Source organism: Pristiophorus japonicus, unplaced genomic scaffold (assembly GCF_044704955.1).
Source record: "Pristiophorus japonicus isolate sPriJap1 unplaced genomic scaffold, sPriJap1.hap1 HAP1_SCAFFOLD_29, whole genome shotgun sequence".
Classification (NCBI taxonomy): domain Eukaryota; kingdom Metazoa; phylum Chordata; class Chondrichthyes; family Pristiophoridae; genus Pristiophorus; species Pristiophorus japonicus.
Genome location: NW_027252668.1, coordinates 3662051 through 3679445, shown reverse-complemented (window position 1 = coordinate 3679445; position 17395 = coordinate 3662051). Strand labels below are relative to the sequence as shown.

Genomic DNA, 17395 nt, shown 5'->3' with positions numbered 1-17395 from the left:
CAAAAAGGGCCACATTACAGCAAGATTCAAAAGGTGCAAAGTGTGTTAAAAAGACAAGCCTAAAGGCTCTGTGCCTCAATGTGACGAGTATTCAGAATAAGGTGGATGAATTAACTGCGCAGATAGCAATTAACGGGTACGATGTGATTGGCATCACGGAGACATGGTTCCAGGGTGACCAAGGCTGGGAACTCAACATCCAAGGGTATTCAGCATTTCGGAAGGAAAGACAGAAAGGAAAAGGAGGCGGGGTGGCGTTGCTGGTTAAAGAGGAAATCAATGCAATAGTAAGGAAGGACATTAGCCTGGATGATGTGGAATCGGTATGGGTGGAGCTGCGGAATTCCAAAGGGCAGAAAACGCTAGTGGGAGTTGTCTATAGACCACCAAATAGTAGTAGTGAGGTTGGGGACAGCATCAAACAAGAAATAAGGGATGTGTGCAATAAAGGTACAGCAGTAATCATGGGTGACTTTAATCTACATATAGATTGGGCTAACCTAACTGATAGCAATGCAGTGGAGAAGGATTTCCTGAAGTGTATTAGGGATGGCTTTCTAGACCAATATGTCGAGGAACCAACCAGGGAGCTGGCCATCCTCGACTGGGTGATGTGTAATGAGAAGGGACTAATTAGCAATCTTGTTGTGCAAGGCCCTTTGGGGAAAAATGACCATAATATGGTAGAATTCCTTATTAAGATGGAGAGTGACAAAGTTAATTCGGAAACTAGGCTCCTGAACTTAAGGAAAGGTAACTTCGACGGTATGAGATGTGAATTGGCTAGAATAGACTGGCTGAGAATACTTAAAGGGTTGACGGTGGATAAGCAATGGCAAACATTTAAAGATCACATAGATGAACTTCAGCAATTGTACATCCCTGTCTGGAGTAAAAATAAAACTGGGAAGGTGCCTCAACCATGGCTAACAAGGGAAATTAAGGATAGTGTTAACATAGAAACATAGAAACATAGAAAATAGGTGCAGGAGTAGGCCATTCGGCCCTTCTAGCCTGCACCGCCATTCAATGAGTTCATGGCTGAACATTCAACTTCAGTACCCCATTCCTGCTTTCTCGCCATAACCCTTGATCCCCCTAGTAGTAAGGACCTCATCTAACTCCTTTTTGAATATATTTAGTGAATTGGCCTCAACAACTTTCTGTGGTAGAGAATTCCACAGGTTCACCACTCTCTGGGTGAAGAAGTTCCTCCGCATCTCGGTCCTAAATGGCTTACCCCTTATCCTTAGACTGTGACCTCTGGTTCTGGACTTCCCCAACATTGGGAACATTCTTCCTGCATCTAACCTGTCTAACCCCGTCAGAATTTTAAATGTTTCTATGAGGTCCCCTCTCATTCTTCTGAACTCCAGTGAATACAAGCCCAGTTGATCCAGTCTTTCTTGATAGGTCAGTCCCGCCATCCCGGGAATCAGTCTGGTGAACCTTCGCTGCACTCCCTCAATAGCAAGAATGTCCTTCCTCAGGTTAGGAGACCAAAACTGTACACAATACTCCAGGTGTGGCCTCACCAATGCCCTGTACAACTGTAGCAACACCTCCCTGCCCCTGTACTCAAATCCCCTTGCTATGAAGGCCAACATGCCATTTGCTTTCTTAACCGCCTGCTGCACCTGCATGCCAACCTTCAATGACTGATGTACCATGACACCCAGGTCTCTTTGCACCTCCCCTTTTCCTAATCTGTCACCATTCAGATAATAGTCTGTCTCTCTGTTTTTACCACCAAAGTGGATAACCTCACATTTATCCACATTATACTTCATCTGCCATGCATTTGCCCACTCACCTAACCTATCCAAGTCGCTCTGCAGCCTCACAGCATCCTCCTCGCAGCTCACACTGCCACCCAACTTAGTGTCATCCGCAAATTTGGAGATACTACATTTAATCCCCTCATCTAAATCATTAATGTACAGTGTAAACAGCTGGGGCCCCAGCACAGAACCTTGCGGTACCCCACTAGTCACTGCCTGCCATTCTGAAAAGTACCCATTTACTCCTACTCTTTGCTTCCTGTCTGACAACCAGTTCTCAATCCATGTCAGTACACTACCCCCAATCCCATGTGCTCTAACTTTGCACATCAATCTCTTGTGTGGGACCTTGTCGAACGCCTTCTGAAAGTCCAAATATACCACATCAACTGGTTCTCCCTTATCCACTCTGCTGGAAACATCCTCAAAAAATTCCAGAAGATTTGTCAAGCATGATTTCCCTTTCACAAATCCATGCTGACTTGGACCTATCATGTCACCTCTTTCCAAATGCACTGCTATGACATCCTTAATAATTGATTCCATCATTTTACCCACTACCGATGTCAGGCTGACCGGTCTATAATTCCCTGTTTTCTCTCTCCCTCCTTTTTTAAAAAGTGGGGTTACATTGGCTACCCTCCACTCCATAGGAACTGATCCAGAGTCAATGGAATGTTGGAAAATGACTGTCAACGCATCCACTATTTCCAAGGCCACCTCCTTAAGTACTCTGGGATGCAGTCCATCAGGCCCTGGGGATTTATCGGCCTTCAATCCCATCAATTTCCCCAACACAATTTCCCGGCTAATAAGGATTTCCCTCAGTTCCTCCTCCTTACTAGACCCCTTTTATAACCGGAAGGTTGTTCGTGTCCTCCTTCGTGAATACCGAACCAAAGTACTTGTTCAATTGGTCCGCCATTTCTTTGTTCCCCGTTATGACTTCCCCTGATTCTGACTGCAGGGGACCTACGTTTGTCTTTACTAACCTTTTTCTCTTTACATATCTATAGAAACTTTTGCAATCCGTCTTAATGTTCCCTGCAAGCTTCTACTCATAATCCATTTTCCCTGCCCTAATCAAACCCTTTGTCCTCCTCTGCTGAGTTCTAAATTTCTCCCAGTCCCCAGGTTCGCTGCTATTTCTGGCCAATTTGTATGCCACTTCCTTGGCTTTAATACTATCCTTGATTTCCCTTGATAGCCACGGTTGAGCCACCTTCCCTTTTTTATTTCTATGCCAGACAGGAATGTACAATTGTCGTAATTCATCCATGCGGTCTCTAAATGTCTGCCATTGCCCATCCACAGTCAACCCCTTAAGTATCATTCGCCAATCCATCCCAGCCAATTCACGCCTCATACCTTCAAAGTTAGCCTTCTTTAAGTTCTGGACCATGGTCTCTGAATTAACTGTTTCATTCTCCATCCCAATGCAGAATTCCACCATATTATGGTCACTCTTCCCCAAGGGGCCTCGCACAACGAGATTGCTAATTAATCCTCTCTCATTACATAACACCCAGTCTAAGATGGCCTCCCCCCTAGTTGGTTCCTCAACATATTGGTCTAAAAAACCATCCCTTATGCACTCCAGAAAATCCTCCTCCACCGTATTGCTTCCAGTTTGGTTAGCCCAATCTATGTGCATATTAAAGTCACCCATTATAACTGCTGCACCTTTATTGCACGCACCTCTAATTTCCTGTTTGATGCCCTCCCCAACATCACTACTACTGTTTGGAGGTCTGTACACAACTCCCACTAACGTTTTTTGCCCTTTGGTGTTCTGCAGCTCTACCCATATAGATTCCACATCATCCAAGCTAATTTCCTTCCTAACTATTGCCTTAATCTCCTCCTTAACCAGCAATGCTACCCCACCTCCTTTTCCTTTTATTCTATCCTTCCTGAATGTTGAATACCCCTGGATGTTGAGTTCCCAGCCCTGCTCATCCTGGAGCCACGTCACCGTAATCCCAATCACATCATATTTGTTAACATCTATTTGCACAGTTAATTCATCCACCTTATTGCGGATACTCCTTGCATTAAGACACAAAGCCTTAAGGCTTGTTTTTTTAACACCCTCTGTCCTTTTAGAAACCAAGGAAGAGGCATATAAATTGGCTAGAAAAAGCAACAAACCGGACGATTGGAAGATATTTAGAATTCAACAGAGGAGGACTAAGAAGGGGAAATAGAGTACGAGAGGAAGGGAAAATAGAGTATGAGAGGAAGCTTGCAGAGAACATGAAAACTGACTGCAAAAGCTTCTATAAATATGTGAAGAGAAAAAGGTCCCTTGCAGTCGGATTCAGGTGAATTTATAATGGGGAACAAAGAAATGGCAGACCAATTGAACCAATATTTCGGTTCTGTCTTCACAAAGGAAGATACAAATAACCTTCCGAATGTACTAGGGGACAGTGGGTCTAGTGAGAATGAGGAACTGAAAGATATCCTTATTAGGCGGGAAATTGTGCTAGGGAAATTGATGGGATTAAAGGCCGATAAATCCCCAGGTCCTGATACTCTGCATCCCAGATTACTTGAGGAAGTGGCCGTAGAAATAGTGGATGCATTGATGATCATTTTCCAACAATCTATCGACTCTGGATCAGTTCCTATGGACTGGAGGGTAGCTAATGTAACGCCACTTTTTTAAAAAGGAGGGAGAGAGAAAGCGGATAATTATAGACTGGTTAGCCTGACATCAGTAGTGGGGAAAATGTTGGAATAAATCATTAAGGATGAAATAGCAGCCCATTTGGAAAGCAGTGACAGGATCGGACCGAGTCAGCATGGATTTATGAATGAGAAATCATGCTTGACGAATCTTCTGGAATTTTTTCAGGATGTAACTAGTAGAGTGGACAAGGGAGAACCAGTGGATGTGATGTATTTGGACTTTCAAAAGGCTTTTGACAAGGTCCCGCACAAGAGATTTGTGTACAAAATCAAGGCGTATGGTATTGGGGGTAATGTACTGATGTGGACAGAGAACTGGTTGGCAGACAGGAAGCAGAGAGTCGGGATAAACGGGTCCTTTTCAGAATGGCAGGCAGTGACTAGTGGGGTGCCGCAGGGCTCAGTGCTGGGACCTCAGCTCTTTACAATATACATTAACAATTTGGATGAAGGAATAGAGTGTAAAATCTCCAGGTTTGCGGATGAGACTAAACTGGGTGGCGGTGTGAGCTGTGAGGAGGACGCTAAGAGGCTGCAGGGTGACTTGGACAGATTAGGTGAGTGGGCAAATACATAGCAGATGCAGTATAATGTGGATAAATGTGAGGTTATTCATTTTTGGGGCAAAAACACGAAGGCAGAATATTATCTGAATGGTGGCAGACTAGAAAAAGGGGAGGTGCAACGAGACCTGGGTGTCATGGTCACAAAGTGGGCACACAGGTACAGCAGGCGGTAAAAAAGGCAAATGTTATGTTGGCCTTCATAGCTAGGGGATTTGAATATAGGAGCAGGGAAGTCTTTCTGCAATTGTACAGGGCCTTAGTGAGGCCTCACCTGGAATATTGTGTTCGGTTTTGGTCTCCTAGTCTGAGGAAGGACGTTCTTGCTATTGAGGAAGTGCAGCGAAGGTTCACCAGACTGATTCCAGGGATGGCTGGGCTGTCATATGATGAGAGACTGGATCAACTGGGCCTTTATTTACTGGCGTTTAGAAGGATGAGAGGTGATCTCATAGAAACATATAAGATTCTGACGGGACTGGACAGGTTAGGTGTGGGAAGAATGTTCTCGATGTTGGGGAAGTCCAGAACCAGGGGACATAGACTTAGGATAAGGGGTAGACCATTTAGGACTGAGATGAGGAGAAACTTCTTCACTCAGAGAGTTGTTGACCTATGGAATTCACTGCCGCAGAGAGTTGTTGATGCCAGTTCATTGGATATATTCAAGAGGGAGTTAGATATGGCCCTTACATTTAAGGGGATCAAGGGGTATGGAGAGAAAGCAGGAAAGGGGTACTGAAGCAATGATCAGCCATGATCTTATTGAATGCAGGTGCAGGCTCGAAGGGCCGAATGGCCCACTCCTGCACCTATTTTCTATGTTTCTATACTCCCATAGTAGAGACTGATGGGCACACAGATAGATACTTACTCCCATACCGACACTGACAGCGCACAGATAGATACATACTCCCATACCCGACACTGACAGCGCACAGATAGATACTTACTCTCATACCCGACACTGACAGGGCACAGATAGAAACATACTCTCACACCCGAGGCTGACAGGCACACAGATAGATACATACTTCCACACCAGAGATTGACAGGCACAGAGATAGATACATACTCCCATACCAGACACTGACAGCGCAAAGATGGATACATACATCCATATCAGACATTGCAGCACACATATAGATACATACTCCCATACCAGAGATTGACGGGCATAAAGATAGATACATACTCCAATACCAGACACTGACAGCGCACAGATAGATAAATACACCCATACCTGACACTGACAAGCACACAGATAGGCACATACTCCCACACCAGCGACCGACAGGCACAGAGATAGATACATACTCCCATACCAGCGACCGACAGGCACAGAGATAGATACATACTCCCACACCAGCGACCGACAGGTATAGAGATAGATACATACTCCCATACCAGACACTGACAGGCACAGAGGTGGATACATACGACATAACAGCTTCTGACAGGTACAGACATATATACGTGCTCCCATACCAGTGAATGACAGGCACAGAGACAGATACATACACCCATACCAGACACTGCCTGATTCAAAACAAAAATGACTCTTGCATACAATAAACTGCCTGGTAGAATAAAACCAGCGAATGACACATACATTGTAAATTACTAACTCACTTACTTGAAATCACCACATACAGAATAAAACCCACACTCGCATACCAAAAACTGACAGATACAGAGTAAAGACCAACCTCACTTACCAGTAATTGCCATGTACAGGGTAATAACCTCTCTTCCATACCAGAGACTTTCAGGCACACCAAGAGATACATACTCCCATACCCGACACTGACTGGCACACAGATAGATACATACTCCCATACCAGAGACTGACAGATTCAAAGGAAAACCATCTCTGAATTAGTCAGAAACTGGCAGTTATAGGATAAGACCCAGACTAATAAATCAGAAGATGACAAGTACAGAATAAAATCCAGACTCCCATAACAGACACTGCCAGATACAGAGTAAAGTCCACACGCACATACCAGGGACCGATAGATACAGAGCGACACTCTCGCTCACGTACCAGAGAGAAACAGACTAAAACCCACAATCCCAAAGCTGAAAATGACAGATACAGAGTACTCCCCTCTACTCTGTATCAATAATTGACAGGTAGAAAGGAAAATGAATACTGGTATATCATAAAGAAAATGCTGTAAATCTCAGCGGGTCAGGCAGCATCAGTGGAGAGAGGAACAGAGTTAATGTTTCAGGTGGATGAGCCTTTGTCATCGAACTGAAACGTTAACTCTCTCTCTCTCTCTCTCTCTCTCTCTCTCTCTCTCTCCTCAGATGCTGCCTGACCCGCTGAGATTTTCAGCATTTTCTGGTTTTATTTCTGATTCCATCATCCACAGTATTTTGCTTTTATACTCGACTATCATAATAAACATAACATAAGAAATAGGAGCAGGACTGGTACGGAATAAAACACACCATCATATCAAACACTGACAGATACAGAGTAAAAATCATCATCACATACCAGAGGTGGGCTGATACAGAATAAAGTCCATAATCACAAACCCGGTTCCAATACAGTACATAGAAACCCCCCACAATAATCAGAGAATGTGTGTAAAGATTAAATCCACACTCACAAACTAGAAATTCACAGGTATTGATTAAAACACTCACTAATATATCCCAAACAGAAAGTGGATTAAAATGTGACTGAATCCTACGGCCGTGAATTGAACCCAGATCAACGAGCTTGGAAGGCAGCTGTGCTCACCACTCTACCACCATCACACGCATCAAGCGGGAAAGCATCGCTTTCTGTTTTTACACGTGCCTGTCAATCGCACACTGACACACTGTACCAGACAGTGACAGATAGTGTCTTTACTATACTCCCAGTCAATCCCACACTGACACACTGTACCAGAGAGTGACAGATAGTGTCTTTACTATACTCCCAGTCAATCCCACACTGACACACTGTACCAGACAGTGACAGATACAGTGTCTTTACTATACTCCCAGTCAATCCCACACTGACACACTGTACCAGACAGTGACAGATACAGTATCTTTACTATACTCCAGTCAATCCACACTGACACACTGTACCAGACAGTGACAGATACAGTATCTTTACTATACTCCAGTCAATCCACACTGACACACTGTACCAGACAGTGACAGATACAGTATCTTTACTATACTCCAGTCAATCCACACTGACACACTGTACCAGACAGTGACAGATACAGTGTCTTTACTATACTCCCCAGTCAATCCCACACTGACACACTGTACCAGACAGTGACAGATACAGTGTCTTTACTATACTCCCAGTCACTTCCACACTGACACACTGTACCAGAGTGTGACAGATACAGTATCTATCCTACGTTGACCAGTGAATCCCACATTAGCACACAGTACCTGAGTGACAGAGGCAGTGTGTAGTGTCTCTGCACCTTGTTACAAACTCGCACGAGGCATGGATATATCAGAAACAGTCACTCTGTGACCTTCACTTTATTCCCAAGACTAAAGATTGTTGATCCTGGGTGGGACCTCACCTTTTGTACCTGGAAGCCCAGGTGAGGAGCTAACTCTCTGTGGTCAGGGTGTGCATTACAAGGGTACAGGTACAGTATGCATGAGTTACAGTTACATACTTATAGCCATTGCAAGATGAAATACATGACACAGTGTCTGTCCCACACTCAATGATTAACCCCAGCACAGTAGACGGCTCTGCAAAGGCACGTTTGTTTGAAATGGATTGCCCAGTAATGTCTATCCCACACTCGGTGATTAACCCTTCTGTTCACACTAGAATCGGGTGAGCGCCTCCACCTGCTTTTAATGCTTGTTTGGAGTTTTCAGTCGGACCAATAAAATACTTTGCAATAGTTTAAGCTGAACACAAACATGGTTCTGAGCAATCTCTGGAATTTAAAATGGGTTCTGCTGAATGATTGTCACTTGTTGCAGTACTCACTTTCAGCCAGGAGATGGCAGCAACCTCTAACAGTTAGGAGTGTGCAGATTGTGTCCACACATCTAGACGGCCATGAGTCTAGTATTGCCCAAGGAGCTGGCCAAGCACACCAGCTCCAAGTAAATCTCCACAAATTACTGACAAGAAAACAGAAAACACCACGATTCACATACAGGAAACTGAGAGATGCAGGTTAAAATCCCAACTCCAGGGCCGGAAACTGGCAGGTACTGATTAAAACTCACACACGCATAGCAGAAACAGACAGGTTGAGCCTGACAAGACACTGGCAGGTACTGATTAAAACCCTTACTCATTCATAAAACAGAAATGTACAGGTACAGCAGAAAACTCAGACTAAGGTATCACAACCTGACAGGTACACAGTGAAAAGCACAATCACACCCCAGAAACTGCTAATACAGTGTAAGATTCACATAACAGAAACTGAGAAGTGCAGAATGAAACGCCACTCAAATACCAGAAACTGAGAGATACAGTGCATAACCCACATTCGTATACCAGAAACAGGGAGTAAAACACATGCTCACATCCCAGAGATTGGAAGGTGCAAATAAAACCCAACACATATACCAGAAACTGACAGGTTCAGAGTGAAACTCACACTCTCATACCAGAGATGCACAATACAGAGTCAAACCCGAACTAACATACCACAAACTGAAGATAGTGGGGGAAAAACATTCACATATCAGAAACAAACAGATGAAGATTAAAACCCACACTCATGCACCATGCACTTCCAGAGTAAACCCTTCTCAGCAGAAATTGACAGGTAGAAAGGAAACCCCACACTCCTGTATCAGAAACTGACTAATAGAGTAAAACCAATATTAGCATACCAGAGACTGACGGGTAGAGAGAAGGATCCATGTTCACAATACAGACACTGACTGATGCAGAGTAAAATTCACCCCCACATACCAGAGACAACTATGCAGTTGAAGTGGTGTAGATGGATTTCCAAAAGGCGTTCGACAAAGTGCCACATATTAGGTTTACAAGCAAAGTTGAAGCCCATGGAATAAAAGGGACAGTGGCAGCATGGATAAGAAATGAGGTAAGTGACAGGAGTGAGAAGGGTTTTATTTTGGACTGGAGGAAGGTACACAGTGATGTTCCCCAAGGGTCAGTATTGGACCAGTGCTTTGCTTGATACATATTAATGACTTGGATGTGAGTGTACAGGGCACAATTTCAAAACTTGCAGATGACACAAAACTTGGAAATATAGTGAACAGTGAGGAGCACAGTGATAGACTTCAGGATGACATAGGCAGGTTGGTAGAATGGGCGGACATGTGGTAGATGAAATTTAATGCAGAAACGTGTGAATGATACATTTTTGTAGAAAGAGCGAGGAGAAGCAATATAAACGACAGTACAATTCTAAAGTGGGTGCATGAACAGAGACCTGGGGGTATATGTGCACAGATTGTTGGACATGGCAGGGCAGGTTGAGAAAGTGGTTAAAAAAGCTTCCGGGACCCAGAGCTTCATGAATAGAGGTATACAGTACAAAAGCGTGGAACATATGATGAACCTGTATAAAACACTGGTTGGGACTCAACTGGGAACCACAATTTAGGAAGGATGTGAAGGCCTTGGAGAGGGTGCAGCAAAGATTAACGAGAATGATTCCAGGGTTCAGGGACTTCAGTCACGTGGATAGACTAGAGAAGTTGGCGTTGTTCTCCATGGAGCAGAGTAGATTGGGAGAAGATGTGATAGAGGTGTTCAAAATCATGAGGGATCTGGACAGAGGAGATAGAGGGAAACTGTTCCCAGTGGCATAAGGGTCGAGAACCAGAGGACACAGATTTAAGCTGATAGACAAATGAACCAAAGGCACCATTAGAAAAAACATATTTAAACAGCGAGTGGTCAACATCTGGAATGCACTGCCAGAAAGGGTGGTGGAGGCAGACTCAATCACACTCAATCATACTCCCATACCAGACACTGACATGCACACAGATAGATACATACTCCCATACCAGAGACTGACAGGCACACAGATAGATACATACTCCCATACCAGAGACTGACAGACACAGAGATAGATACATACACCCAGACCAGACACTGACACGCACACAGATAGATACATACTCCCATACCAGACACTGACAGGCACAGAGATATATAAATACTCCCATACCACACACTGACACGCATACAGATAGATACATACTCCCACATCAGACTGACGGGCATAGAGATATATAAATACTCCCAAACCAGAAACTGACAGCACAGATAGTACATACTCCCATGCCAGAGACCAATAGGCACAGAGATAGATACATACTCCCAGACCAGAGACTGACAGCACACAGATAGATACACAATCGAATACCAGAGACTGGCAGGCACAGAGATAGATACACGATCCAATACCAGAGACTGATTTGCACAGAGTTAGATACATACTCTCATACCAGGTACTGAAAGCGCACAGATGGCTGCATACTCCCAGACCAGACACGGACAGCACTGATGGATACATACTCCTATACCAGAGACTGACAGGCACACATATAGATATATACTTCCATACTTGAGAATGATAGGCACAGAGATATATACATACTCCCATCCAGAAACTAATGGCACAGATCGTACATACTCCCATGCCAGAAACTGACCGGCACAGAGATAGATACCTACTCCTATACCAGAGACTGACGGGCACAGAGTTAGATACATACTCTCACACCAATGACCGACAGGCACAGAGATAGATACAAACTCCCATACCAGAGACTGACAGCACACAGATAGATACATACTCCCACACCCGACACTGACTGGCACAGAGATAGATACATACTCCCATACCGGACAGGGACAGAGATAGATACATACTCCCATACCTGAGACTGACAGGCACACAGATAGATACATACTCCCATACCAGAGACTGACAGGCACACAGATAGATACATACTCCCATACCAGAGACTGACAGATTCCAAGGAAAACCATCTCTGAATTAGGTAGAAACTGGCAGTTATGGATAAGACCCAGACTAATAAATCAGAAGATGACAAGTACAGAATAAAATCCAGACTTCCATAACAGACATTGCCAGATATAGAGTAAAGTTCACACGCACATACCGGAGACAGGTAGATACAGAGCGAAATTCACGCTCGCGTACCAGAGACTGAGAGAAACAGACTAAAACCCACAATCGCAAAGCTGAAAATGATAGATACAGAGTACTCCCCTCTACTCTGTATCAATAATTGACAGACAGAAAGGAAAATGAATACTGGTATATCATAAAGAAAATGCTGTAAATCTCAGCGGGTCAGGCAGCATCAGTGGAAAGAGGAACAGAGTTAATGTTTCAGGTGGATGAGCCTTTGTCATCGAACTGAAATGTTAACTCTCTCTCTCTCTCTCTCCACAGATGCTGCCTGACCCGCTGAAATTTCCAGTATTTTCTGTTTTTATTTCCGATTCCAGCATCCACAGTATTTTGCTTTTATACCCGACTATCATAATAAACATAACATGAGAAATAGGAGCAGGACTGGTACGGAATAAAACACACCATCATATCAAACACTGACAGATACAGAGTAAAAGTCATCATCACATACCAGAGGTGGGCTGATTCAGAATAAAGTCCATAATCACAAACCCGGTTCCAATACAGTACATAGAAACCCCCCACAATAATCAGAGAATGTGTGTAAAGATTAAATCCACACTCACAAATCAGAAATTCACAGGTATTGATTAAAACACTCACTCATATATCCCAAACAGAACGTGGATTAAAATTTTACTGGATCCAATGGCCGTGAATTGAACCCAGATCAACTGGAATTGATTGAAGAGCTTGGAAAGCACCTGTGCTCACCACTCTACCACCATCACACGCATCAAGTGGGAAAGCATCGCTTTCTGTTGTTACACGTGCCTGTCAATCCCACAGACACACTGTACCAGACAGTGACAGATACAGTGTCTTTACAATACTCCCAGTTAATCCCATACTGACACACTGTACAGAGAGTGACAGATACAGTGTCTTTACTATACTCCCCAGTCAATTCCACACTGACACACTGTACCAGACAGTGACAGATACAGTGTCTTTACTATACTCCCAGTTAATCTCATACTGACACACTGTACAGAGAGTGACAGATACAGTGTCTTTACTATACTCCCCAGTCAATTCCACACTGACACACTGTACCAGAGAGTGACAGATAGTGTCTTTACTCTACTCCCAGTCAATCCCACACTGACACACTGTACCAGAGAATCCCACAGCACCTGAGTGACAGAGGCAGTGCCTGTCCCGCACTCAATGATTAACCGCAGTACAGTAGACGGCTCTGTAAAGGCACGTTTGGTTGAAATGAATTGCCCAGTAATGTCTATCCCACACTCAGTGATTAACCCACTGTTCACACTACAATCGGGTGAGCGCCTCCACCTGCTTTTAATGGTTGTTTGGAGTTTTCAGCCGGACCAATAAAATACTTTGCAATAGTTTAAGCTGAACATAAACATGGTTCTGAGCGATCTGTGGAATTTAAAATGGGTTCTGCTGAATGATTGTCACTTGTTGCAGCACTCGCTTTCAGCCAGGAGATGGCAGCAACCTCTAACAGTTAGGAGTGTGCAGACTGTGTCCACACATCTCGACGTCCATGAGTCTGGTACTGCCTGGGTAGCTGGCCAAGCACATCAGCTCGAAGTAAATCTCCACAAATTACTGACAAAAAAACAGAAAACACCACGATTCACATACAAGAAACTGACAGATGCAGGTTAAAATCCCAACTCCAGTGATTCACAACCCTCTGAGTGAACAAATTTCTCCCAATCTCAGTTCTATTTAATTGTACCAACGCTACCTTATTCCAACCCATTTGCATTAAGGGCTAACATACCATTTATCTTCCTAATTGTTTGCTGTAATTGCATGTTAACTTTCTGCAATTCATGTACAAGAACACTCAAATTCCACTCAATAACATTTACTAGTCTTTCTCTTTTAAAAAAAAGTTAGTTTCATTCATATAAAATAAAATCCACACACACACACCTCAGAGTCTGAACAATACACCATAAAACCCACACTCACATATCAGTGAAGTGGCTGTCAGGGACACAGTGTGTCAGTGTGTGATTGACTGGGAGTATAGTAAAGACACTGTATCTATCAATGTCTGGTACAGTGTGTCAGTGTGGGATTGACTAGGGAGTATAGTAAAGACACTGTATCTATCACTGTCTGGTACAGTGTGTCAGTATGGGATTGACTGGGAGTACAGTAAAGACACTGTATCTGTCACTGTCTGGTACAGTGTGTCAGTGTGGATTGACTGGGGAGTATAGTAAAGACACTGTATCTGTCACTGTCTGGTACAGTGTGTCAGTGTGGGATTGACTGGGAGTACAGTAAAGACACTGTATCTGTCACTGTCTGGTACAGTGTGTCAGTGTGGATTGACTGGGGAGTATAGTAAAGACATTGTATCTGTCACTGTCTGGTACAGTGTGTCAGTGTGGGATTGACTGGGGAGTATAGTAAAGACACTATCTCTGACTGTCTGGTACAGTGTGTCAGTGTGGGATTGACTGGGAGTATAGTAAAGACACTGTATCTGTCACTGTCACTGGCTGGTACAGTGTGTCAGTGTGGGATTAACAGGCACGTGTAAAAACAGAAAGCGATGTTTTCCCGCTTGATGCGTGTGATGGTGGTAGAGTGGTGAGCACAGCTGCATTCCAAGCTAGTTGATCTGGGTTCAATTCACGGCCGTAGGATCCAGTCAAATTTGAATCCACTTTCTGTTTGGCATATATAAGTGAGTGTTTTAATCAATACCTGTGAATTTCTGGTTTGTGAGTGTGGATTTTAATCTTTACACACATTCTCTGATTATTGTGGGGGGTTTCTATGTACTGTATTGGAACCGGGTTTGTGGCTATGGACTTTATTCTGTATCAGCCCACCTCTGGTATGTGATGATGACTTTTACTCTGTATCTGTCAGTGTTTGATATAACAGTGTGTTTTATTCCGTACCAGTCCTGCTCCTATTTCTCATGTTATGTTTATTATGATAGTCGAGTATAAAAGCAAAATACTGTGGATGCTGGAATCGGAAATAAAAACAGAAAATGCTGGAAATCTCAGCGGGTCAGGCAGCACCTGGGGAGGGAGAGAGAGAGAGAGAGTTAACGTTTCAGTTCGATGACAAAGGCTCATCCACCTGAAACATTAACTCTGTTCCTCTCTCCACTGATGTTGCCTGACCCGCTGAGATTTACAGCATTTTCTTTGATGCACCAGTATTCATTTTCCTTTCCACCTGTCAATTATTGATACAGAATAGTGGGGAGTACTCTGTATCTGTCATTTTCAGCTTTGCGATTGTGGGTTTTAGTCTGTTTTTCTCAGTCTCTGGTACATGAGCGTGAGTTTCGCTCTGTATCTACCTGTCTCTGGTATGTGCGTGTGAACTTTACTCTACATCTGGCAGTGTCTGTTATGGGAGTCTGGATTTTATTCTGTATTTGTCATCTTCTGATTTATTAGTCTGGGTCTTATCCATAACTGCCAGTTTCTACCTAATTCAGAGATGGTTTTCCTTTCAAACTGTCAGTCTCTGGTATGGGAGTATGTATCTATCTGTGTGCCTGTCAGTGTCTTGTATGGGAGTATGTATCTATCTGTGTGCCTGTCAGTCTCAGGTATGGGAGTATGTATCTATCTCTGTCCCTGTCCGGTATGGGAGTATGTATCTATCTGTGTGCTGTCAGTCTCTGGTATGGGAGTTTGTATCTACCTCTGTGCCTGTCGGTCGTTGGTGTGGGAGTATGTATCCAACTCTGTGTCCGTCAGTCTCTGGTATAGGAGTAGGTATCTATCTCTGTGCCTGTCAGTTTCTGGCATGGGAGTATGTACGATCTGTGGCATTAGTTTCTGGATGGGAGTATGTATATATCTCTGTGCCTATCATTCTCTAGTATGGAAGTATATATCTATATGTGTGCCCATCAGTCTCTGTATGTGAGTATGTATCTATTTCTGTCCCTGTCAGTCTCTGGTAGAGGAGTATGTATCGATCAGGGCTGTCCGTGTCTGGTCTGGGAGTATGTAGCTATCTGTGTGCTTTCAGTACCTGGTATGAGAGTATGTATCTAATTCTGTGCAAGTCAGTCTCTGGTATTGGATCGTGTATCTATCTCTGTGGCTGCCAGTCTCTGGTATTTGACTGCGTATCTATCTGTGTGCGTGTCAGTGTCTGGTATGGGAGTATGTATCTATCTCTGTGTTGTCAGTCTCTGGTATGGGAGTATGTATCTATCTGTGTGCCTGTTAGTATCTGATATGGGAGTATGTATCTATCTGTGTGCGTGTCAGTGTCTGATCTGGGTGTATGTATCTATCTCTGTGCCTGTCAGTCTCTGGTATGGGAGTATGTATCTATCTGTGTGCCTGTCAGTCTCTGGTATGGGAGTATGTAGCTATCTGTGTGCCTGTCAGTATCTGGTCTGGGTGTATGTATCTATCTCTGTGCCTGTCAGTCTCTGGTATGGGAGTATGTATCTATCTGTGTGCGTGGCAGTGTCTGGTATGGGTGTATGTATCTATCTCTGTGCCTGTCAGTATCTGGCCTGGGTGTATGTATCTATCTGTGTGCCTGTCAGTCTCTGGTATGGGAGTATGTATCTATCTGTGTGCATGTCAGTGTCTGGTATGGGAGTATGATTGAGTCTGCCTCCACCACCCTTTCTGGCAGTGCATTCCAGATGTTGACCACTCGCAGTTTAAACATGTTTTTTCTAATGGTGCCTTTGGTTCATTTGTCTATCAGCTTAAATCTGTGTCCTCTGGTTCTCGACCCTTATGCCACTGGGAACAGTTTCCCTCTATCTACTCTGTCCAGATCCCTCGTGATTTTGAAGACCTCTATCACATCTTCTCCCAATCTACTTTGCTCCATGGAGAACAACGCCAACTTCTCTAGTCTATCCACGTGACTGAAGTCCCTGATCCCTGGAATCATTCTCGTTAATCTTTGCTGCACCCTCTCCAAGGCCTTCACATCCTTCCTAAATTATGGTTCCCAGTTGAGGCCGAACCAGTGTTTTATACAGGTTCATTATATGTTCCACGCTTTTGTACTGTATACCTCTATTCATGAAGCTCTGGGTCCCGTAAGCTTTTTTAACCACTTCCTCAACCTGCCCTGCCATGTCCAACAATCTGTGCACATATACCCCCAGGTCTCTGTTCATGCACCCACTTTAGAATTGTACTGTCGTTTATATTGCTTCTCCTCGCTCTTTCTACCAAAATGTATCATTCACACGTTT

At 43.9% G+C, this 17395-nt stretch overlaps 1 long non-coding RNA gene across 2 annotated transcripts in view; it reads right to left on the bottom strand.

Annotated features, from left to right (window-relative positions):
- The window catches only part of LOC139248294 (uncharacterized), a 214279-nt gene that overhangs the window by 174705 nt on the left and 22179 nt on the right, over positions 1-17395 (bottom strand). The gene's annotated exons all lie outside the window — the stretch shown is intronic.